At 36.9% G+C, this 26502-nt stretch overlaps 1 long non-coding RNA gene across 1 annotated transcript; it reads right to left on the bottom strand.

Moving 5' to 3' along the window:
• Positions 1–712: 712 nt before the first annotated feature.
• Positions 713–21576, bottom strand: LOC129426317 (uncharacterized). Its single transcript, XR_008638376.2, has 3 exons — positions 21085–21576; positions 6542–6633; positions 713–1616 (listed from the first exon to the last, which is right to left on the bottom strand). It is a non-coding gene; the product is annotated as an uncharacterized lncRNA (long non-coding RNA).
• Positions 21577–26502: the final 4926 nt, after the last annotated feature.

The raw sequence follows: 26502 nt of genomic DNA on the forward strand, positions 1-26502 counted from the left end.
GAGCTCAACATTATTATTCATGACCCTTCCAAATAGGGCAAAAATAGACCATTTCATTTAAAGGACAAATTCTAGGGTTGTAAATGAACATTTGTTGTAAAACATTTCTGGATAATTTCTGCACTTAATGAAGTTACTAAAAACTATGTAAATATCAAAGAACAATTTAACAAATTATTTCAATGTATTCTTTGGCACCTTAAAAGCTAAAAAAGCTCATCCATCCATCAAATACTAATCCATACATTTAACAAATCTCTTCTAAATTGAAGCCATGAATTTTTGTAACATTGGGTCAAAGGTCAGCGTTCTGCCTAACCTCAACTCTTTCATGAACACACGTACGGCCATAGTTTATAAAGTTTGATAAATAAATGTTTCCATACAAAAACCCATCGCTTTACCTCGGAAGACATTTAATGACCGTAAAGATTAGTTTTTAATGAATGAATGTGCTTTAAAAATGGGGCACTATCCAAAGCAATGAAGCTAAAAAGAGCCAGGATGTTATTTAATAGAACGCCGACTGTGTTTGGCTGAAAGAAAGAAAGTCATATACACCTAAGATGGCTTAAGGGCGAGTAAAATATGGGCTAATTTTCATTTCTATGTGAATTAAGTTTAATAATCAAAGCAATGCACATACTGTATGTTCTTCAAAATATATAGCATAGAAATAAACTACACAGAAAACGTACGATGCTTACGATATTTTTAATGGATTTTGTTCATAAAAGGCCTTACGTTTTTACCGGCACCATTTCAAACAAAGCCAAGTGTACGAGTTCAACTCTAATGATTCAAATAAATATGTTCCTCTCTCTTTGAAGTCCATGTCTTGTGAAAAACATCTTCACAGCCATAATTATTAAAGAAAGTGTGATTTTCATAGGTTTTGATCCGACATCAAGCCTTCTAATTTACAGATAGACCAGTCTGGCACCTGATTCATGCAGTGGCACTTATAATAAAGAGCGAAGATCAGACATGCTTTTAATAATGTAAAATATACAGAGCACTGTGGTAAATGAGTTGGTCTGTGAGCTTTCAGATATATACCTCCAGTGAGCAATTAGATCGAAAGGATTCTTCACTAAAGTTTTAGGTGATGGCTCAATTGCTCGGATAAAATCTGTCTTGCTGAGCGAGTGAGACGAATCTTAAAGATCATCCACAGCTGACAACGAATTTGTCAAATTAATCTTGACACAACTTAAATCAGATAGTTACTGCTGTCATCATGGGCTCCTGTCACCAGCAGATTTATTTCAAGCAAGTTAAAGGAGTTTTGTTGTTAATCTAAACTGATCAATTATTGCACTGCATCCGACTTATCGTTATATCAGCCATAACGGCTCGGTATCACCAAATCCGATTTTTCCACCATTTAAGCTGGCAGCAGCGTTAAGATTCTGTCATTTGATTTCACAACAAGCAAGAGGTCACTGTCAATCTAAAGCACTTCAACAAGCTTTATCTGAAGATCTAATCCACAGTCTTGCCCGGTCGATCAATGGCCTCTGGACCAATAAGAGCAGCTGAACCTGAGCTGCAGTCTGGGATTTATCAGTCCAGTCAAAAGCTGTGTCCATCAGCCATCGCTTCATTTACCTGAACTGATGGTGGAGCAAAAAAGTGTTGAGGGAACACAGACAAACAGTTAAAATAGATCTTAAAAGGAATGGTTTACTCAAAATCTAAAAATGTAATCAGATGCTATTTATTCACCCTTGTTGTTGGTACAAACTAAATATGCTGATTTTGTGTTTGTTTGAAATATTTTCATGTTTTTTAGCCCTTATTCTTACATTTCAAATGTTATTTAACATAGTCGCACCCTTGAAGGGAACTTCGGACAGGGAAACCGGGGAATGTCAATCCAGAAAAAGATAAAGTGACGTTGTATTGTAAGTGAAGTGTATTTTAATCTGTCGTACTACTGGACACAATTGCCGTACGAGGTTCCCAATAGGGTTGTAAATCTGTTCAACTGTTATTCATTTTGTAGAATGTTCATTACATTCGATACAAACACGATTTTCTCCGCCAGTGGTGCAATTTTGGCCGATACATCAAGCACTTCTTCAATGCAATTACGATATGATTCGATTGCTTTATCTGTATTTTAATATTACCTGATTAGTTAAGCAGTTAAATTTTTACCGAGGGGCATCCTTCCGATCTTTCTGATGAAGACAATTACGGAAGTGACTTAAACTGCAATTCATCGACTGGCCACTTGAGGCAGGCTCCAAAAGGGAGTCAATTCCCACAGACCACCATCTTAAAAATGTGCAACTTTACAGTAGTAAACAATATGTTTACAGCCTGGTACAAAAAGTGTTTTTGGTCTGTATAGCTAATTCTGCCCTTTATGACAACTGTGAGAGGGGTGAATTTTTTTGTAACTCATCCGTTTAAATTATATTAAGCCTTAAACTTCTGCATAATTAAGGGCGTGGCCACTTGAGTGAGGTGTGAACGGCCACTGCTGTCACTAGAATCGAGCTGGGCAGGCGTGGTTTCAGCAACCAGCCACCTTAGCTTCACCAATGTCCTGCCTCTTTCCCCATTTTCAGTTTTCCGCGTGTGATTTGCGGTGACCGGCGGCCAAGATGTTGACGGCAGGCAACGCCTACTTTAAGCTTCAAAAACGATCTTCACAAACCAATGGTTGACGTCACGGACACTACGTCCATATTTTTTACAGTCTATGATCTTTACTTACAAATGCACCCAAAATATATAACATAAACATTTAGTTAAACTCTTTTAAAATGGCGCAAATGTCTGTCCCGATTGGAACATTTACAACAACAAACTAACAAAAATTCACTTTTTTAAAACAAGAAAAATTAATAATGAGGGGCAAAAAATGCTCACTGGAAATGCATAGATAGACGTGGAGAGTGTCCAAATAAATGTACCACAAATCAATTTTTTTACCTTTACGGATTGTTAGAAAAAAAAACGATGTATCAATCCATATTGATGTATTGTTACACCCCTAGTTCCCAAATCTTTCATTTTGCAACCCAATTAGACAGATTTAATCTTAGGACCCATCAAAATATATTTTTTATAGAAATATGCATAAAAAATACATTTAGGAATAAAAAAGAAATGTATTCTGTTTTTGAAGGGAGTAGTTTATGTAAGAATTATGTTAGAATTAAGTTAAATTGCAATCCCAAAATACCCAATATCAAAACCATTGTCATTAAAGGGATAGTTCAGCCTGGTCTCACTGTTAATACGTAGTATTTACACATAACTTTCAAAAACAAAAAACATATTTTTTGTACGTTTAAATAGATGCTAAAACATACAATGTAGATGTATTTACAACATTTAAACGTAGCCAGTGTTGGGGAAAGTTACTTTTAAAAGTAATGCATTACAATATTAAGTTACTCCCCCAAAAAGTAACTAATAGCATTACTTATTTACTTTTTATGGAAAGTAATGCTTACGTTACTTTTAAGTTACTTTTGCGTTACTTTTTCTTACTTGGCTGAGGCTTAATATCTTTCAGGCCTTGCAGGAGTTTTTTATGATCACAAAAATGTCAAGCTCTGGCCTGCCATCTCTTTTTCTAACTGAAACTGTTCCCACTCAGGCGCACAGAGTGCGTAATTCTACGTTAATATGTTCAGTTTAATGCAGTACATTAATTTATTTTTAAATTGAATTAAATAAACTGAAAAGTAAGTTGCATTACTTTTAAAAAAAAGTAACTCAAATATTAATGTGTACATTTATAAAGTAATGCGTTACTTTACTCGTTACTTTAGAAAAGTAATATTATTACGTAATGCACGTTACTTGTAATGCATTATCCCCAACACTGAACGTAGCATTATTACGTTTTTTACAGCTAAAAAATTTAAAACATTTACGTATCTTTCATTTCATAAAGATTGCTGTATAATTTCCCTTTAACCATTTTAGTGATATGTTACCACCTTAACCCTACCCCAAACCTTACCCTAAACCCAAACCCTTTTTATACAAAATGTTTAAATACATAATGTATTATTTTTATATTATGCAACGTAATGGACAGATATGTTTAGGAACACTTTAGTAACAATAGTTACAATATAGCATTTAAAAGATATTTCAAGCCACTACAGTCCAAGAAAACAGTTTATTCAAATAATTTAATGTTACTGTTACAAAAAGCATAACAGACAGACAAGTGTAATCACAACAACTTATTTATTGTGAATATTAAAATCAGTACCAAAAGTAGTTTAAATGAGGCGCGCTATTTGAATTCAAATTTATATTAGCATATAACGAACGCGCGATCTGACTTTACGGTTGCTGATGAGAACTCAGATCAAGAGCACTGGATAAAGGGCTGAATCTGTCCTCGCAATCATATGAATTTTAAAGATGTGGATTACAGCAAATGAATAAAAGTAACATCTTTTGTGAATCTATGTTGTATTTTGGTGTAATTATTGCTTAATAACGTATTGCATAGAAGACGGCATAGGAGAAAACGCGTTTTTGTGTGTCATGGCAAACAAACTAAATATTAAAATAAATAAATACAGAAATGTTATTCATTTTAAAGTTTTAAAATGTTCAAAATTGTGAAATTCTCTGAATTACACAAACATTTCATTAGGTAAATAGGTAAACTGTCTTAAATAAATAAGCCAGAAAATATGACTAAAAACATGTCATTAATATGAGTAAGACAGCCAATGCCATGCAATTTGTATGTCAAACGACAAATTTGTACGTTTGTAAGGCTGTAAATACGTAAATAATTTACGTATTAGTCCTGTTAAAACGTCAATAGACAATAGTATACATTTCATTGTGTTTTAAATTAAGTAAATGTACGTATGGTACAACCACACTGAAACTTAAAAATATACACGTATTCTCATGAGATCACGTTGGATAGTTCACCCAAAAATAAAAATTCTGTCATCATTTACTCACCCTCATGTTATTACAAACTTGTATACATTTCTTTGTTTTGATGAACACGAAGGACAATATTTTGAGTAATGCTTGTTACCAAACTATTAATGAGCCCCATTCACTTCCATAGTATTCATTTATTCTACTATGGAAGTGAATGGGGCTCTAGATCAGTTTGGTTACAAACATTCCTCAAAATATCTTCTCTTGTGTTCATCAAAAAAAAAGAATTTTAAACAGGTTTGTAACAACATAAGAGTGAGAAAATTATGACAAAATTCTCATTTTTGGTTGAACTATCCCTTTAATTTTCATTAAATTGCAACAGCCAAGTGACTTTGCTGGCTACCTTATTCAACCGTGCAAGCTACTAGTGGGTCACGACTCATGACCTATGGTTTGAAAACTCTGCTGCTCTAGAGTTTACACATCAAGAGCTCTGATCTTTAAAGGGAATAAAGGCATAAGGATTCGAGATTACCCAAGGACAATGAAGTGTTGACAGAAAAGTATACAGGGGATGAGAGAAGGGGTGTGGGATCAGCTCCAACGCATTTGTTTGTTTGTTTGAAAAGGAATTTGTTTTTTAAGGAATTCACATACATGTAGATATTTTTATCAATGTTCATAGTAACCACAAGCTCAAAGGGGACATAATTAAAATGGTTTGGCAAAGCAACATTTTTTTTTTCATTTTTACTGAATATTTTTTTAAATGGTTCAGATGCCATCATGTCATTTAATTATTAGACATAAAAAGTGTCACATTGCTTTATCTTTTCACTATCGTGTTTTTTTGTATAGGATTATGAAGCATGATAAAATGAAAATTGTCACATACTGTAAGTTAAAGTTTTAGTGTTAAAAAATTATTCTAGTATAAAAAAGTATTATAAATATTATTATGTAAAGAGGAAAAACTAATATTTTCTCTGTTCCTAAACAGTTTGTGTCTCTAACTTTGTCAACTTTGTATGCCATTTCTCATACTATTGCTTATGATAAAAAAAGGTTAGGTCATCCTCACCTTTGTAGGTGGTTTTGGATAAAAGCATCTGAAGTGTTTTGTTGCAAAACGAGATAACCACCGTTTTTTTAATTGTTCAGAAATCTCATTTTTTGGTTGTGCATTCCAATTAATTTCAATTGAACTGCAGTTGGTTTGTTTTGATTTAAACCTTCATAACTTAAAAAATACAGCTAAGTAGCACCATAAAACAAAATAATGACATGATAACATAATAATAAACATGTTTTGACAAAAATGTTAAAAAATGGATTTATCTCGTTTTGCAACAAAACTCTTCATCTGTTAAATGCCTGAATCATATACACCAATAAATATGGTAAACATTCAGAATGCCATGTTACTACTATCTAATCCCATCACAGTATCATGGTACGTCTGTCTTTGTTGTAATTTACCAACATTTAACATAATAAGTCTTAAGCTATATATGAAGATGTGTCTGGAGTCCTCACAATTCATCTGAACCCTTTAAAGGAAGTCTTAATATATTCCGATGTTCGGTTCATTAGACAGCAATAATTGTGAAGTTATACAGAAAGCTTATAGTTCACAATGAATACCACGTACCTCATTAGCAACTGCATTAAATCCTCATTCAACACTCCAACCTTTGTTCTCCATTCATTTCTACAGCCAAAGCATCTCGCTGTTGTTCACCGCTGCATTTGAAAGAAATGGTACGCAGCATTAGCATGCAGGCTGAATGGGTCAATTTGTTAGCATTACAGAGATGTAATGATGAAACGCAATTGTTTAAAAGTCGCAGCATTCGGATTCATCGTATTTAGAGGTGGTATAAAGGCCGTGTGCGGTAATTGGATGATGCCGCAGCGTTACAGTTCAATAGGGAACCTGTTATAATTACTTGTACATATCAGAGACCCTGTTGATGTAAATACAGGCCTGGGAGACAGAAGGATAAATTGGTCCCTGGTGTATACAGCAGGATCCTGTAGATTGCTCCTCGGACACATGAGGAATAATAATGTGGGGACAGCAAGATAAAAGATGACGGTGAGCTAAAATATACTTATATTTTTATCTTTAGCCTTTATTTATCTAATTTCTTCAACCAAGTGAAGACTAAAGACCGGCTATGGAACACTACTACCATTTTAAAAATTATGATTTGGGGACCTGAACAAACTTTTAAGCATATACAAATATACATACAACCAGGGTTTGAAATTAACTTTTTTACTCACCAGCCAATTTGGTTACTACATTTTCAAGTTACCGGCCATTCAGAACTTTTACTGGCCAAAAAAAAGAAAGAAAATAACCAGAACCATGTCACATCTTTATCTATAAACATTTATTAAACTTTTTATTATTTTTTATTATAAAATCTGAATTACATATTATTCAAACAAAATTCTGTCATCCTGCCATCTCCTCCCTTCGTCTCTCATCCTTGTCCTTGCAAATCAACACGGTACAATTTGCGTTAACATGTACTAATACACACTTAAACACCAAAGGAAATGTAAAATCATGAACAGTGTTGGGAAAAGTTACTTTTAAAAGTAATGCATTGCAATATTAAGTTACTTCCAAAAAAAGTAACTAATTGTGTTACTTAGTTACTTTCCATTGAAAGTAATGCTTATGTTACTTTTAAGTTACTTTTGCGTTACTTTTTCTCACTTGGCTGAGGCTTGATCTCTTTCAGGCCTTCCAGGTATTTTTATGATCGGAAAAATGTCAAGCTCTGGCCTGCCATCTCAGTTGACTCAAACTTTTCCCGCTCAGACGCAACTACTTTCAAATACGTTAATATGTTCAGTTTAATTCAGTACATTATTTTATTTTTAAGTTGAATTATATAAACTCAAAACTAACTCGCATTATTTTTATAAAAAAGTAACTCAATCATGAATGTGTACATTTATAAAGTAATGCGTTACTTTACTCGTTACTCGAAAGGTAATATTATTAAGTAATGCGCGTTACCTGTAATGCGTTACCCCCAACACTGATCGTGAATCGGATAATAGGTGCTCTTTAAAAAAATAAGTCAGAGAGATGTTGTTTCTGCTTGATGCTTATAAATATTAGTTTTAATAAGCACTTCACCCCAGTTAAGTTAGTAACCCCAGCTAAGTATCGCAACATTATTATGTTCAAGTCTCGAGTGTAGCGTGCATTGTGACAGGTGTGTTCAAGTAAGCCAGAGATGCGCAGATGCTGTCCAATAATGCTGTTTTTAGTTTTCCACGGATGTGCCTCATACTGTACATCATGAAAAGTAAGGTTGCCGGCTCTTTGATCGCCATCTGGTGGCTGGCTGCAGTACAATTCATAAACCCCACCCGCTTAATGCAAACGAACGGGACACAGCTCTAAATAAAATATATTTACACTTCCAATAAAATTTTCCGAAAGATGGTTTTGGTCCTTTAAGGTAGTTGTTATCACAGTGATATATGTTCAATTATTCATTTTTGTGAGAAGTTTCATTTTAGCTAGTAATTTGATGCTATGGAAACGGGGAGTGTCATAATGATTGGCGTGGTTAAATTGGGCACGCAAGCATTTGGGAAAGTTTGATATCGTGGCTTCACCTCTGGCTCCAATGTTTTTATGTAACATGGCAGTGCCTGTGGTCGGACATTTTTTGCTTCAATTCATTACAACGGAAGGAAGCAACATCGCGTCATCCATCTTTTTTACAGTCTATGCAATGTAAAAAAAATCTGTAGAAATTACAATCATGATACTGTAAAAAATTGCTGTAATTATGCAACTAGCTGCCAGTAACTTACTGTAAATTTTACATTCATGTTATTTACTGGCAATAGTTTGTTCAAAGTTAAATGAACATAAAACATTTTCAGTCTTTATCTTCTACAGTAAGTTACTGGCAGCCAGTTGCATAATTACAGCAAATTTTTTACAGTACCATGATGACTCAAGATTTGAGTATTTATAAACTGTGCAGATTTGGCTTACATGAACTTTACAGAGAAATGAACAATTAAGCATTTTTTTAAGTAACCTGCCAAATTGGCTATTGATTTGACAACATTACCCGCCACAGCTGATTTTTACCCGTATTTAACGTGTGTTAACCCCTCAAACCCTCAATACTACAGTATATATATTTTTTGATATCAAATCCAAAAATACAACAAATAACTGCAAAAGACAGATTTTTCTAACACAATATTTTCGAGACGGACAATATTATTTGTACGTTTTAGCATAAAATTTCATTCGTTCCTTTGGTGCTAAGGTTAGGGCATGGTTTCATTTGTATCATGTGTTTTGTATAATTCAGGTAAAATAGGTACATTTTCCCTTTGAGAACAGATTGTTGTTTCTCTGTCTGTTTTATACGGTGTAAAGCTGCATCTTCATTCTTGTAAATAATTAAAATTTTAATATAATGTATTTAATTATTTGTAGAAAGGGACGGGGAATCTAATAACATTTGCATAATTGTGCATTAATTATACATTCAGGTTTGTAATGAGTTAATCAGGCCTTTCCGGTCTACGCATAACATTCATTTGAAATGATAACATAGGAGTATCACAGGAATATGGAAATAATAATAATATAAGCCATTTTCTAAGATGGTCACAGGACCGCATCTCCTTTGTTGATCCAGTAACACTGAAAGTGTATGCGTACAACATAATACACAGCATTAAAAAGAGCAAAATATTACAGAATTAGCCACTGAAGTGCATTTGGACAAAAGAAACACTTAAAAGATATCATCTCCCCATCCAAACGCTGGTATTGGTTTTGTATCGCATCTTTTGTCTACAAGCCCTCAGACAAACATCCATAAAAATGCATGCTAAGTGCACAAAAAGCACTTTGGAAAGAGAGCGGGTGCTTAAAATTTTCAAACTCACACAAGCGTTCAATTATTCATAGGCAACAAAAAATATGTACACCTCTATGAGATTTTACAACAGAAGTTGTAAAGAATTGGCCGCTGACTGGCTGTCGCCTTTACACGGTGCCCGGTGAGATAAACAGCGAGTAATTACAGCCATACCGTTCTGCGGCCTTTCCTTCCCCCTCTGCACAACCTGTTAGCGACATTGTTCATTAAATGCTGTACTACTTCGGATACCCAGGAGTCTGTGAAAGGGTCTTATTGGGAGTCATCAAACACAGGCACTTGGATAATGACACTGTCAGAACCAGAACGACTGATATCCTGAGAGCAAAGCCTTCACACGTCGCTCTATCAAAAAGTGACAAGGTCCAGCTTGAGGTTTAAACCATATGGTAAAAAACACTCATTTACTCCCCCAAATATTGTGAACCATCAATCAGGAGTCAAATCATTAGAAATATTCATGTGACTTCGACTTTTCCTTATTTTTCAGGTCTTCATGTGTGTGAACTGATTTAACATTAAAAAATGAGTTGATTCAAAGCTTTCAGTTATTAAAGTAAGCATCGGATTTTTACGTATAACGGTCTGAATAAAAACCAAACGTTGCCCAACAACTGTTGGACTCAGAAATCATTCATTAAATACATATAAAATTTAATGCCTTTCTGAGGTTTTGTGTGTTTTACTGATTTTTTTATGTGTGTTAGCATTAGCATTACGTTAGCATTGGTCATGGGTTTGATCATAGATGGGTGATTCTCACGAAAACTTGGTTTTAAAAATGTCAAGCATGAAAATGTAAAAATTGCTTAAATTTACTTTTTTTCCCACCAGACATTGAAAAACAAAGTCTGGAGTAAATGGGAACATTAATTTAAAAACTTTTACTTATCATTTAACACTTTTTGTAACATAATTAAAAAAAATTGTCCTAAAAAATCTCATTACTGCAACAGTCAGAAAACATCAACACTGACATATTTTCAAAATGACATGACAAACCTGAAAGAACATAATTTGGAGATTCTGCACATGCATTTAAAATCAAAGTATTATGCTTCTATTAATTAAATTTACATTTAATAAGCATCTGTTGCGGTAATGATAATCAAAATGTCGTGTAAGCATTCTGACAAGACAATATTTCAAATTAACTGTAAAAAAATGATCTTACCTGGTAGCCATCTTGAAGTAACTGGTCCATGTGCTTGGTCACTCAAAATCAAATTTTATTAAAATTCTGTATGTGTGCTTAAACTGTTCTCAAAAAGTTTTGCGGAGGATGAGAACATCAGGCATGGACACATCATTTTCCTAATTTTTCTTCATTATTATTATACATGAATATTCAGTAAATATTTTTTCTGTCATCTAAAGTAGTCTAGCAAAACATCCATTTATTTTTTTCTTAATATTTCTGTGTTAATTTGATTAAATTACAACATAACGCATGTTCAAACACAGCCGGACACATTGCGGTAATGAGAATTTCAGCAGAAAATGAGATAAAATTTCCAATTATAAATTCTTATGTTGAAATCACACATTGTGCAAGGTAGAACACAGTATTGTTAATGCTTTTTAATGTTACTATATTACACATTTTAAAGCTAAAATCATTAGTGCCGTGGTGTTTCAATGGTTTCGTGAGAATCACCCAGATATGTGTAAAGGCTAGATGTCTCGCCCTCGCTGCTGGCCAATTGAGTGGAACGTCCGCATTTTGGCGGCCATCTTGCCACATGACGCTCGCTCACTCGTAGCGTAGTTAAGTTTTAATGATGCAGTTACTTTTAAATGACCATAACTTGCTTAATTTTTTACCGATTTTCAAACGGTTTGGTTTGTTATAAACGTCAAAGATGTACCTATGACACTGCATACTTAAAAAAAAAAAATTCATGAAACATGTTAAAGCATCCAGAATTATAGCCACGTTAATAACGTTTGTAAGAAACCAAACCGTTTGAAAATCGGTAGAAAACTGAGCAAGTGGTGGTCGTTTGAAAGTACCTGCACCATTGCACTCGATGCTACGAGTGAGCGATCTGTCTGAGGTAGGATGGCCGCTAGGTGATGCCGTTAGAGATTCCGCCGTAATACATCTAGCCGTTATACATATCTTCCCAGAGGAAGCACATACGAATAAAATGTATACCTTGTAATGCACTGTAAGTTGCTTTGTATAAAAGCATCTGCCAAATGCATAAATGTAAATCTTTTTACATTTTTTTTAGGAATACATTTTTTATTTTTAATCAATAATTTAAGTTGCACTGGCTGGGCACGAAACCGCATACTGTACAGTACGTACTGAATGAGATGAAGTACCTACTTACTCAGAAGGTACTGTTCAGTATTAATCCTGGTAGTATAAATGCGATTTCGGATGTACTACATGTTTTCGGCCATTTCGACAATGTGGATACATCACGTGACATACATCGTTATCACGTCATATCATACCAGCGCGAATACAGCCACATTGTCGCTTTCCGCCATTTCCTAATAGACTTGTTTGATTTTATGCGGCGCCGGAAGAATCGACAGCCGAATGACGTCAAAGTTCCACGATTTGCGGTACTCTGGCTGTCGATTCATGCGGCAAGCCTAATATGATGACGCCTCTTCTTCTTCGTTGGATAACTCCGCTCCCGGGGCATCATGGGATAGTGAAGTGTCTGTCGTATGCACACTTCAAAATCTAACCGGAATGAGTAGGTCATCCGGGTACTTTTCGCATACTGTTTTTGGAATACTATCTATTCGGACATAATACTCACCTCGCCTACTGCTTTTTGCTTACTATATAGTATGGAAGTAGGCGGTTTCGGATGCAGCAACTCTCTCTCTAACAAAAATAAAAATTGTATATCATTTGAATTATATTTTGAGCACACTCATTTTTGGCGTGTACACCAAAGCGTTCAAAGGCGGCTGAAAATGGCAGCCGGACGCTGACTGTAGGCGCTTACCAGCTTTTTTTTCAGTGAGGCTTTGGTTGCTATGATACTTCTGCTTTATTTATCAGTCTTTGACAATGCGCCGGTTGGTTGTTGTTATATTTGCCCCCCCCCCCCCTCCACTTTGATTGGATGGCCGATTGAGAAGTGACATTGACGAGCTGAGGTTTTACCCAGCTGCTGACGTTTTTGAAAAGCGTGGCGCTTCCACTGGAAACAAATGCCAGCGTAAACACCTTGGTGTGCACACTCCCTAAACCTGCATGCACACCGCTAGTGACTGCAACAACTTAAACAAACATTTTTTGTGGACCAAACGTAACTTCTGGTAGACTTCCACATAAAATCAAGTCTTTTTAGAGTACCGTATTTTCCGGACTATAAGCCGCACGTACCGGACTATAAGTCGCATCATTCAAAAATGTGTAATTAAGACGAAATAACATATATAAATCGCAGTGGACTACACGTCGCGTTTATTTAGAAAATTATTTCACAAATTCCAAGCCAAAGAACAGACATTTAATCTGGAAAGGCAAGTTATTCAACTAAACAATAGCAGATAGAACAGCAGGCTGAATAGATGTCTGTCCGTTAAAGTAATATTATCAGTTATTTAAAAGATAAACCATAGCATACAGAACTTACCTGTAAGGTTGAATAGGCTAAATGAACCGAACAAGCCAACTAGCATGAAGTTCACAGACTCGTCATTCCACATCACTGAATTAATTGAATTACATAAATACAGGAGCAGCATATAGCGGACTCTCGCGGCTGTAGACGGTAATGATGTCTCTTGCCTCATAATGTCAAAATTAATTCTTACTGACTTACAAGGCGCATCTGACTATAAGACGCAGTTATGTAAAAAACGCGGCTTATAGTCCGAAAAATACAGTAGTTTATTTCTGATAACAAGCAAAGTAAATGACCTTTGTTCAGATATCATATCTAATGCGTATTAACTACAACACTGAGCTAACATTATTGTGTAAAATTAATGTAAATTATGTTAGCTACACAATAGCTGACTGCACGATGAATCGGTGACAGGAAGTTTCACACTGCATGACTTTAGCATAGGAAGAATCGCCGACAACTTTGTCCAGGTCCGCAAACTGTCTTACCACCAAATGCACACAAGAAGTGACAAGAAAACAACGTGAGGTCAGGCGTGCAAGACTTATTACAATGTATACATTGTTTTAATAATCTGGCAGTGCACGTACAGTACGCACACACTCATCTGATGACAAAAAGTGCGTCTCACACACACTGTACGCAGACCTTCACGCACGCTTAAAAAATGGACCTTACTTCTGCCTAACACCAAAAATAGCATATTGGATAAAATGGATATTCGGCAACATTTTCATATCTCAATGTTTCTTTTACTTGCCCCCCCCACACACACACACAAATGTAAACGTCATATGGGTAAAAACAACATAAGCAACTTATGACCAAATCTTCTTTTTAAATTTTTTGCTCGGCTATTCGGAAAGATCATGTAATATTTCCAAGAACCTTCCGCATCTGGCCTACACCCAGTGAATCAATGTCCTCCTGTTGGTTGGGATGACTGTTTGCGTAGGATTACAACCTATATACGTTTGTTAGGGCAGGGGATAAATCCAAGAGCCAGACGCTCATCTTTGAGTGACCGGGGTTCATCTTTCTTATCGGGTGTTTGTATGTGTATGTTTACCGTGGCCAGAGATGGCTGAGGGAATATTTGCCTGAGGCATTCGATTGCATCAGTCTCACTATTTGCTCCGGTCATCTTCCTCTAGTGATTCAGTTCCTTCTATAATTACAGCTAAACCGCTTTTTATTCTCGCATTCTGCAACCTCCGGCCGGCCAATATCCCGCACGTTTGTTTTATATATCCCGCAGCCAGTGTCACATCTGCGAGAAGAGTCATACAGTTTCTCTCAAAATCTCCGTTTCCTCATCAAGATTGGATTTTTTAAAACGTCTCATCTCCACAGCATATGGCGACTTCCTCGCCCTCATGGGAGAAATAGAAGAGCCGGTGATTGTTTCAGTAAATCATCGCAACCCTTCGCCGAGCGATATAACATCAGGATTTCAGTCGAAATGTAGCCGCCGAGGTGATTTAGCATGCGTGCACAAGTGAAAAAGGGGGTGCTTGGTTCATATCGCTCTTAAAATGGCCGCCGCTGTCTGCGGTCTGATCTCGTGAAACAATGACGATTGCAAACGCTCAGTATGGTGGAGCAGGTGTTTGAGAGCGCGACCCATAATTCCCTCTGCCTCGTCAAGACGTGCTCGCCGATCGGCAAACAACTGCGCAACGATTTAAATTCTATCATAAAAGACCTCGAGGTGTCCAACATCTGCGCCTTGACAGCATCAAGACAGAATGGGAACACGTTTTATGGGCCTAAAAATACAGGCAATTCAACACATCATTAATAGTCAATAGAATGCTTTTCAGAAATAAATATGACCGGTGTTTATCCATGCAATACTTGATGCAACTGTGTTTTAAGTTTTTTTTTTTTAAAAAGCATTGAAATCAACTGAATAAAACATCCCAAATACTGTACTTCATACTGAGGGATGTAAAACAGCCATGGTTTATATTACAGACATTTAAAACAGCTGTGACGGGGTAAAGTGGTGCACTCTTGCAAATTGTTGATCATAAATGTCAACAAGGAACAGGACAATGAATAGGTTTGCAATAATCTGACACATTATAAAACAGGCTGTGAGATTTATCCCAGAATGCATTCAAAAACTCTAACTGTAAATGCCAGTCCATTACTTTTAAGGTGACAAGTTTGTTCAGACTTGTAAGGTACACCGTGTCAATTTAAGAACATAGGCATTAGTTACGGTACATAAAAACACGCCTTCATACATTTTTTATACTGTTAATCTTATGCATGGTTGCGACGAGTGCTGGAAACCATTCCAGCATATCACGTGTTAAAAGCTATATAAAAATAGACATCACGACGTAGCTATTTTAAAGCTTTCCTCTCATTTGTTAGAGAATGACAGGTTTAATGTCGCTTCTAAATTAAGCAACTCAGTTACAGAAACACAAAACTTTGGACAACAAAAACCAGAAGCCCAACTTCAGGGATACCAGAAATCACCATGGCAACAGGATCAGATTAGAGCGGGTTAATTTGATCTGTGATGTGATTAGTTTAGATAATATCTGATTAGATGTGATTAAAACAGATGAGATTACAAACGCATTCGATTTTTATAAGGCACCGTCGCGCTAGTTGACTTGGCTCTCGACAATTTAAAAACAATGGAATTACGTGAAATAAAATCAGTCGGGATCGGCGTAAGGCACACATTCCTCCGGAATCACTAATTATATTAATTGGTAATAAAAGGACGTGTGAGAATGTTCATATTACTTCTTTATCCAATTAGAGCGTGATTTCATTTACTGCGTACGTAGTGAATGATATTTATGAATTTATTGAAAATCAGTATTCACTCACTAACAACAAGGAAGTGGTCTGGACCATAGGGAATATCTGCAGGTGTGTCCTGGATGAGAAACATAGATCAATAAAGGTGGTTAAAAAGATTCTTTACATTGATGTCATAAAAGAACCTTTTTGATTCCTCAAAAAAACATTCAGTCAAAGGTTCTTAGAAGAACCATTACTTTCATACATTTTTATAACCAAAAGAACCTTTTTACTACGAGAAAGGTTCTTTAAATTTTAAAGGTCGTTTATGGAGCCATAAAGCCAAAAAATGGTTCTTCTATGGCATCGAGTAGCACCTTTAAGGATCTTTAGATTATAAAAATGGTTCTTTTATGGCATCACCGTGAAGAACCTTTTAAAGGAAAACACCACCGTTTTTCAATATTTTACTATGTTCTTACCTCAATTTAGACAAATTAATACATACCTATCATTATTCAATGCGTGGACTTAAGCTTTGTACAGCGCGTCGTGAATGTGTTAGCATTTAGCCTAGCCTCATTTATTCTTTAGGATCCAAACAGGGATTAATTTAGAAGCCACCAAACAATTCCATGTTTTTCCAATTTAAAGACTGTTACATGAGTAGTTACACAAGTAAGTATGGTGGCACAAAATAAAACATGGCGATTTTTTAAGCAGATAAAAAGATAGCACTATATTGTATAGCGGAAGAGTAGTGATGTAGTACTCCAGTCCGGTCTCCGACTTGAGACCGATTTCTGTTTTCTCGGAGTCGTCTTGGACTTGTTCCTTCAAAGACTCGATCTTGACTCGGTCTCGGACCACAGTGAAAGGAGAAGGACTCGTAATTTCAGACCGAGTCCTCGAGACCAACGCATTTTTTATATCCATATAAAAAACCACACAACACATAACAATAATAATAAAATGCAATGTTGACGGGCATTATTTGAAAATGACATCCCATGGTGCAATGCAAAGATACTGCCATCAGAGCCGTTTATTTATCTCTAGAAACATAGGCAAAAGATGATACATGTGGTAGGGATTTTTTAAATGATAGTTAAAGCATAGTCCTTATTAAGATGTTAAGACTGCTCCTCTAAACATTTCCCAATCTTGCTTAGTCTGTAGGCCTAACTATTGATTATTAACTGGGGTGATATTAAATCATGAATGTTTTTCGACTCCTAAAGGACTCGGTCTCGACTCTGACTTGCTTCCTCAAAGGCTCGGCCCTTACTCAGACTCGACTCTATTTGAAAACCAACGGACTCGGTCTCGACCCTTCAAAGACTCGGTCTTGACTCGGACTTGGCATAGGCGGTCTCATCCCCATCACTTCGGAAGTTTGACGAAAGTTTGAGCGAGGGGGGGAGTAGTCAGAAGTGATTATGTTACTGCGCGCCGAGGTCAAAGTGCTGCAAACTAAGTGCTCTTCCGCCATACAATATAGTTCTCAATTTTTAATCCGCTTAAAAAATCGCCACGTTTTATTTTTGTGCCACCACACCTACTTGTGTAAATACTCATGTAACAGTTTTTAAATAGGGAAAACATGGAAGTGTTTGGTGGCTTCTAAATTCATCCCTGTTTGGATCCTTAGGAATGAATGGTGCTAGGCTAAAGGCTAACACAGTCACGACGCACTGTACAAGGATTAAGTGCACGCATTGAAAAAAGATAGGTATGTATTAATTCGTCTAATTTGAGGTAAGAACATAGCAAAATATTGAAAATGGTGGTGTTTTCCTTTAAGCACCTTTATTTTTAAGAGTGTATAGGTGAGTAAAAGACTTTAAAGTAAAGGCATAGAGGTTCAGAATGAAATATAAAAGTATAATTTATACCTCAGGATTTACCAAGAAACTTCATAATTCATGAAGAAAACTTATGAATAGCATTCAAATCTACTGCTCTGCTTCAACAAAACAATGCACGTCTTCTACACTATGTAGTTAATGCAGCCATAGGTAGAACCTCACAGCAGACATCAACATGCATTCAAACAGACAGCTCGCATTCGCGAGTACATATTCCAGTCTGAGCACATCTGCCGGGCATGTTCATCCGAAGTCATTACAATTACTGCACACTTCAACGCCTCTGTAAAGAGCAGGATTTCCACTTTCCGTGGGTCACTTGAAGCTGCCTCGTCCCCCTCCTTTCACGCTCAGGTAGGCAGCGGATAATCTGTATCTGCGACAGAGCTCGCCTGCATATGTTAACATGCACAAAATTACACCACACTCATTCAAGAAGGACAACAATTAAATGATGTCACATTCACCACACAAAACATTGGGATTTCATGCGAAACTTCAACCTTAAGTGCTAACAGATAAAGCAATCGTTCGAATATTAGGGAGTTAATGTGGTGAAATCTGTAAGATTTTGATGCTCCTGTAAATAAATATTGGCACGGCTAAGAACGAGTGTTTGGGAAACTCCTTTGCCAGAAGAAGGGCAGATGGAAGTGCGATATTCGTAAAATCTCACTGGCTTTGCCAAACGCCTGTGAAACTAAATCCAGTTTAACGGATCACGTTGCCCTTTATTGGCTCGTCGTCTCGATAAAATGGACAAATTTATCACAATTAGAAATTGGAGGTGGGACCCTGTAATCCATTTTGTCACAGTTTCCGTTTAAAACAAACGTAAGATGAAGACAACGCTTGGGTATGTCACAATATGACTTCAGACTTCAGAAAGAGCACAAAACTTTGGCTGGTGCCTGGATTTCAGGAGACATATTTTCCATTTCCAGAACAGCATTTCGTCAAAAAGGTTTTCCAACATATTTAAATCAATCCTTGTTTTAAAGGGGACATTTCACAAGACTTTTTCTAGTGTCCCTAGAAAACGTATGTGAAGTTCTAGCTCAAAATACCACATAGATAATTTATTATAACATGTTAAAATTGACACTTTGTAGGTGTGAGAAAAAATTGCCATTTTGTGTGTTCCTGTAAATGCAAATGAGCTGGTTAAAGGGCGGTACTATCCCCTTCTGACATCAAAAGGGGAGCTAAATTTCAACTACATATTTTTTTACATTCTTGCAGAGAATGGTTTACCAAAAAAAGTCAGATTTTCATGATATGTCTTTTAAGTATTATCAGAAAATGGCAATCCTTTTTATGCCCTAACATTATATTCTAGAATATTATAATAATAATAATTAGGTGGATTATTAGGTGGTTATTGAACATTAACCAATGTTATCTAGTTTCAAAGCTTCATATTACCGTACATATTTTACATAGCTATCACTCGCTAACATTATCCAGGTACAAAATTCCATGTTAGCTATATTAGATCATGCTTATTATTTAAAATTATTATATTTTTATTTATATTCCCATTTCTAAGATTACCAAGATCAACCAATTTTAAATAAAATCAGTGTTGTAGTCAAGTCAAACTTGAGTCTGAAGGGGGTCGCACACAGGACGCGCAGCTCAGCGACGTTGCTTTCTATGAGTATACGCACACCGGCGCCAACAGGTGGCGCCTGTCCGCGCCGCCCAGCTACTACTCAGGAAGTTGCTCAAATCCCTGTCGCACCATAGAGTGCCACTCACATAGTTTAACATTAAATATCATCATATTTGTCCCAAATTATTAACGATTAACATCGGCTGCTAACGTATATTTTGCATTTTGAAGTAGACGAGATCTGACGAAGCATGCGCTATTTGATGTTCACTTCCGGTTTACGATACATCCGAGTTGTCCTGGACGCGACTCGGCGCGGCGCGAAGCTGAGCTGCGCGGCCGGTGTCCGACCCCCTTGAGGTTGCTTTCACACATGCACTGTTTAGGTCCGCCCAAATGACGTGTCGGTCCAAGTACGGTTAATTTGGGTCGGTGTGAACACAACAGCCGCACTCTGGTGCGCACTAAACGGCCACTCCGAGACCGCTCTAAACAGGTGATCTCGGAGCAGCTGTCGGCGAACTCTGGTGCAACCCATCTGTGGGGTGAACGCTGCTTGACCTTGGGCCGAAGCAAATACAGGAAGTTCTCCACATGTTTGAGCTACTGGGCGTCCGTCGTGATGTGTTATATTGTGGGTTAACAACAAACAAGGCAATCTTGGTCCGTTGCAGAGATTCGCTGTCTCCTGGACGTTTGAGCTGATAATTTTATAAATGCATAGCTGTCCTCCACACACAAAAGTAGTGATAGCTCCGCGAAAAAAGCTTTTAATAGAACAGTTGCGCAATTTCGCGTTAAAGGAAAGAAACTTTGCAAACTTCGCATCTTTTATCTCCATATCTTGCTAGCTTCGCTTTTCCTGTCAGGCTGGTTGTCGTGGAGACATGGTGGGGTGGTCATGAGATGGTAAGAGCTGTCAGAGACCAATGATTGTACGAATGATGTATGGTGCGGCGTTTCGAGTATGGTAAAAACAACATATGTGAACACGGACCGCACTAACTGAAAAATGATACAATGTAATTTGGTGCGCTCCGAGGCCGCACAACAAGTGTGAAAACACCCTGAGTCAAGACCACCACCAGAGGTCAAGTGTCAAGTCAGAGGAAAAAAACGAGTCCATGTCCAGCTTTATCTGGACTCGACACTTGATCTTTGGTCTTGACTCTGATTCGATTTAGGCTTGACTACAACACTAAATAAAGTTATAGTACAAATTACTTTATCGCAACAATGTTTACATAAAGTTAAAGTTACGAATAACTTTCTCGCAACAAATTTTGCGAATTACTTTATGCATTTCCAAAAGCACATACCATTAGTCACGGTAACAGCCTCAGTAGGCCTGTTATTAAGGGTTCATACATTATCAGTTTTGATGGCATTCTTACTTTCGGAACCTTGTTGCGGTTTATTCTCGGACGTCGTATTTCAGTAAAGCACTCCGCTCTGCAGTAACTCTCAGCGTCTCTTCGCAATGGCCGAATGCATGAGTGCAAGACGAGGTGATATCAAAACCGGCCCTCATTAAAACAAGCGGACAGTCTTACCGCATGCTGGCTAGACGTGTAGAACAAACATGTCTATTAACGGGAAGGGGTGTGGGGGGTTAGCCAGAAAAGGGTTGGCATCCTGCCAGGTCTAAATTGCTGCCTGAAAGTGTCTTTTTGCCATATGGGTTTTCCTGTAGTGCTGAATGAGTCTCAGCGCAGGTTAAGATGTGTCAGATTTAACTGGGGATTAATTGGTACTGGGAATGTACTGGGCCATCTGTGCCATCATTCTGTTCATCTCCCTCCACCTCCCGAAGATCTCATGAGCCCCTCCTTCTCAGCAGCCGTACACCCAGGGCTCTGAATGAAGCATTGTGTGCGTACGGGTGTGTGTGCAAGTAACAGACTGTTGAAAATCCTGAAATTGATTAGCCGGAATAATCGTTCATGTGTATGCATCCCTCTCTCTCTCTCTCTCTCTCTCTCTCTCTCTCTCTCTCTCTCTCTCTCTCTCTCTCTCTCTCTCTCTCACTCTCTCTCTCTCTCTCAAAAAACATTATGCAAAGTAGCGATGACATTTTCTTCTGACAGTGTAAAATCAACTGTGTCACTTCCTTATGTAAAGAAACCCAGATCTGAATGAACGGGGGTGGCATGTGAATATTCAAAAGCTTCCTCAGTTCAGAGATGCACGGATCTCATAATTCATTGCATTATAGAGGTCGTCACATTCGGAAAATGGCATTTATTGCATTAACAAACTTATTCTATTCTAGACTCATGACAAATTTTATTAATCTGATAAAACATCTGAAGACTTGTCAAAGTCATTCCAAAATCATTTTCATTCATATTTACATTTATATTTTTAATATAAATGCCATGATGTTGCTATGTAGGACTACGGAATGTTTTTCATTTCTTTGCGGTGTTGCTAGAAAAAGAAGCAACAATTGCAAGTTTTATTCATACGAAATGGTCAAAAAAATTTCCCTAGGTGTAACTGGGGGAGTACACTTTTAAAAAGGATACCTTTGCACCCATAGGGCTCTATCATACACCCGGCCGGCGCAATGCAGCGCAATGTAGCCTAATGCGCGACGCAAGTGTCTTTTGCTAGTTTCAACCCGCGCAATGATCATTTTCACGTCTAGCCCATGGGCGTTCTAGTCTGAAAACGAGGTGTTTTCAGGCGCATTGTTGGCGCGTTGCTATTTTGAGGCAACTAAAATAGACTATGCCATTGACCAACTAAAACCTGGTCTAAAATCTAAAGTCAATGGCGCAATATGTTTTTTTTGTTATTTAAAGAGCGTGTTAGTAATTATGCGCCTATAAACGGGACGGCAACGCGGGTTTGGTTATTTTTTTATTTGGGTTTGGTTATTACATACATGAATGCGCAGCAGCACAAAAACTATTTTAAATATGAAAAATTAAAGGATTAAAATGTAAAAGATTATTATTGAGTCTCTTGGACATAAATGAGGACCGATTATGAGACGTTAGAAGGCGTAAAGAGCTGCTTCACCTGTAGACTGGTAAGTAAATAGATGCTTTGCTTTAAACAAATGCATCTGTTTTTAAATGGTTTTTTTAAATGCTACCTCACGGATTTATTGTATATGATGGCTCTGTGCCTGTGGATATGGTGAGATGAGAAACATTTTAAGTAATGCTTTGTAAAAAAAAAAAACATGGCGCTGTCCGAGTGCTGAAACGCTTAGTTTTTCAGTTTACAAAGTCCGTCATCTAAATAGGGATTAGACATAGCGCCAGTGCAACTGGCTTTTAAAGGGGAAGAGAGCTGGGACTCTCATTGGTTTATTGCATGTTACGCCCAAAACACACCCATTACTCATTAGGAGAATATGAACAACCCTTTTCGACTGTACGCTTGGCTTTAGACAATGCGCTTAGATTGTTAAAATAGGGCCCTTAGAGTTCATAATAGCACCTCAAAGGTACATATTGGTACCAAAGAGTGCATATTAGTACCTCAAAAGTATATAATTGCATCTCAAAGGTACAAATTGATACCAAGTGTATACATATCTGTACATTAGAACGTGAATTATTTAGAAAAAGCCCTTATGGGCAGCATCTTCATGCAGTGATATGAGTTTTTAAATCTGCATTAACTGCTAGAGCCTAATCTGTGGACCACTTTGATGTTGCATTAAAGAAAGACTGCTTAAAACCTCCAATGCTCCGGAGAGGAACACAAATTAAATAAATTCAGATCATAATCAAAAATAGCCACCCACAGTCTCTGGTGGAGATCGTAATTCATGTTAAAAACTCTTAGATGGGAGAAATCTTCCACTGAGCGCAGCCCAACACAGCGAGATTCCTGAAATGATCATTTGAATGATTGTATCATTTCATGTTTATCATCCTATGTGAACACTGCTTTAACCTAATAGCTAGCAAAGACTTAATCCAAGGACTCAGAGCTGTACAGACGAAACAACAAAATGTATTATCATTATACTGTATTAGATCAAGTATTTCAACCAGCTTGAGTGTCCATTTAAATAGAAAAACTGCTATTTATTTATCTTTACGTTAAGCTGAAATTTAGAAAGGGATGAACTTAAAATAGACAAATGTGTTATATGCTATAGGACAGGGCTAGTCAACTGGCGCCCCACGGGCCAAAAGCGGCCCTCCAATCATCTTTATCCATCCTGGCAATCATCTATGTCTGATTTAAAATCAGCATGGTTACTTTAACCTTTCCACTGTACAAGACAAATGATGGCAGATAAATTGGAAGAAGAGTCGGAAAGGGGCTGCATGGGGTGCCAACCCTTATTTTGGATTATTTTGGATAAAAAAATGTGACACGATGACCGGAAGTGATGTATTTTAATGTGTTCCAATCCAAACACTGTGTTCAAGGTGAAAATGATTCATCCTTTTTTGATAAAGTTTATCTGTAACACTTAAATCCTTTCAAAACGATTTATAACTGATAAGTAAATTACCTAAAAATATATTCGTAGATTAAAGGCTCTTGCGCTGGAATGAGATTCTGTCCCATGTTGACATGGATTTACAATTAAACTGAAATTTCATTACGACTGCCCCTAGGGGACGAACTCCGAATGTAGGGTACAATGAAAAGGCGGTTTAGCATATATATCGTTTTATACAACAGTTCTTTCTGGTTCTCGAATCTGATTGGCTAAGAGCTATGCGATATTGTACTGATAACGGCACAGTAACCGCTTCACCTTTCGTATCATTCCGCCACCTAGTGAATGGAGGTCCTAAACAGGCTCATCTCTGAATGGAAAAACACAGACGCGCTGTTTTTAAACACTCTCCGTGTGTCTTATTATTTCACTAGCTCGTAAATCAGTCAGTGAATCCCAATTCTGAAGTTATTATTCCGTCAAAGATCAGCGCTCTTGGATGTTACGTTAAACTTAATGGGATTAATGTCTTTTCACATCGTGTGGACACTTGGAAAGAGGAATGTAAACACTCATTTTTTCCGGAGCTATATCTCTTAACAGAACGCGAAAACACAGTGGAACTGCAGGTAAGCATCGCAGCTTTTAAATGTGGACATTGATCATTTATTTAATCGCGACGTGACTATTAAAACATGTTATGAGAATATCGCCACTGGTATATTTATAAGCAGCATGCAAAAACATCTCTCTAACACTTATAAAAAACAGTTTTATATAGTACTGACAAGAACAAAGTTTAATAATAATCGAGTGCTCGTATCGCGTTAAGAGTAAATGGGAAACCAATAGAAACATTATATAAGTATAGTTTTATTAACTTTTACCTCGCGCCAAAACAATAACAACACAAAAGACACTAAATATGAATAAGAAAACAAGTAATAATTTTAGTTTTAGTAATAGTAATAGTAATACTGCTAATTTGATCTCATTTTGACCATCAAAAACAAACAAGGCGAATATCAGAGCCAGGGAATCCCGGTCAGAGATGTAGCCCAGAGAGGGCGGTGGTCAGCGGGGCGAGTGAACACTGACGTCCGCTCATGCTTTGGTTTTCATACGTACCGAATCTCACTAGCAAACGTTCAAACAGGCGCTATCTTTACTAATCGACTGTAGATTTAAATATAATAAATATATATTCTCGACTGAACTAATCTTAAAACTACACTTTGTGACCAAGAAACGTTAATATAAAGAAATGCCTATCCGTCCATTTAGTTATTATGAGATTCAAAGCAGCCGAAAGTGTTACCTGTCATTCTGGCAGCCCTCAAATCCGTGGCGGAAGAAGTAGTTCTCAAACAAAGAGGCTTTTAAAATAACTCCGTTGTTGTTTTCTAGTTTTTGTTTTTCAAACGTGTGCCGTCGAACTGTTGTATAAAAGCAATATCGCTCTCGGAGTCGTGTGATATAGCTCTATATCATCACGGCTGTGATTAGACCAGAGGCATGAGGCCGTAGGCCGAGCCTTATCACACTCCTACTCAAGCGATATTGCTTAAATATATTAAAAAAGAAAACATGAAAAACTTTTTTATTCATTAGGAGAAAACTGACTTATGTTGTGAATACTTAAAGGAATAGTCTACTCATTTTCAATATTAAAATATGTTATTACCTTAACTAAGAAGAGTTGATACATCCCTCTATCATCTTAGTGAGTGCACGTAAGCGTGGGGCGCGCTGCTACACTTCGATAGCATTTAGCTTAGCCCCATTCATTCAATGGTACCACTCAGAGATAAAGTTAGAAGTGACCAAACACATCAACGTTTTTCCTATTTAAGACGAGTAGTTATACGAAAAAGTTTGGTGGTACAAAATAAAACGTAGCGCTTTTCTAAGCGGATTTAAAAGAGGAACTATATTGTATGGCGGAACAGCACTTTTGGGAGTACTTCGACTCCATAAAATATAGTTCCTCTTTTAAATCCGCTTAGAAAAGCGCTACGTTTTATTTTGTACCACCAAACTTTTTCGTATAACTACTCGTCTTAAATAGGAAAACGTTGATGTGTTTGGTCACTTCTAACTTTATCTCTGAGTGGTACCATTGAATGAATGGGGCTAAGCTAAATGCTATCGAAGTGTAGCAGCGCGCCCCACGCTTACGTGCAAGCACTAAGATGATAGAGGGATGGATTAACTCTTCTTAATTAAGGTAATAACATATTTTAATATTGAAAATGAGTAGACTATTCCTTTAAAATGTAACAATTTATGAAAGTTAAACAGTTATAAACAAAAGAAGTTTAAGAGCTCTGCATTACATTTGTTGATTATTTACACTTGCACTTTTTTGTGCAATGTTCATAGTTGAAATATTAAA

The sequence above is a fragment of the Misgurnus anguillicaudatus genome, chromosome 25, assembly GCF_027580225.2.
Source record: "Misgurnus anguillicaudatus chromosome 25, ASM2758022v2, whole genome shotgun sequence".
Taxonomy (NCBI): domain Eukaryota; kingdom Metazoa; phylum Chordata; class Actinopteri; order Cypriniformes; family Cobitidae; genus Misgurnus; species Misgurnus anguillicaudatus.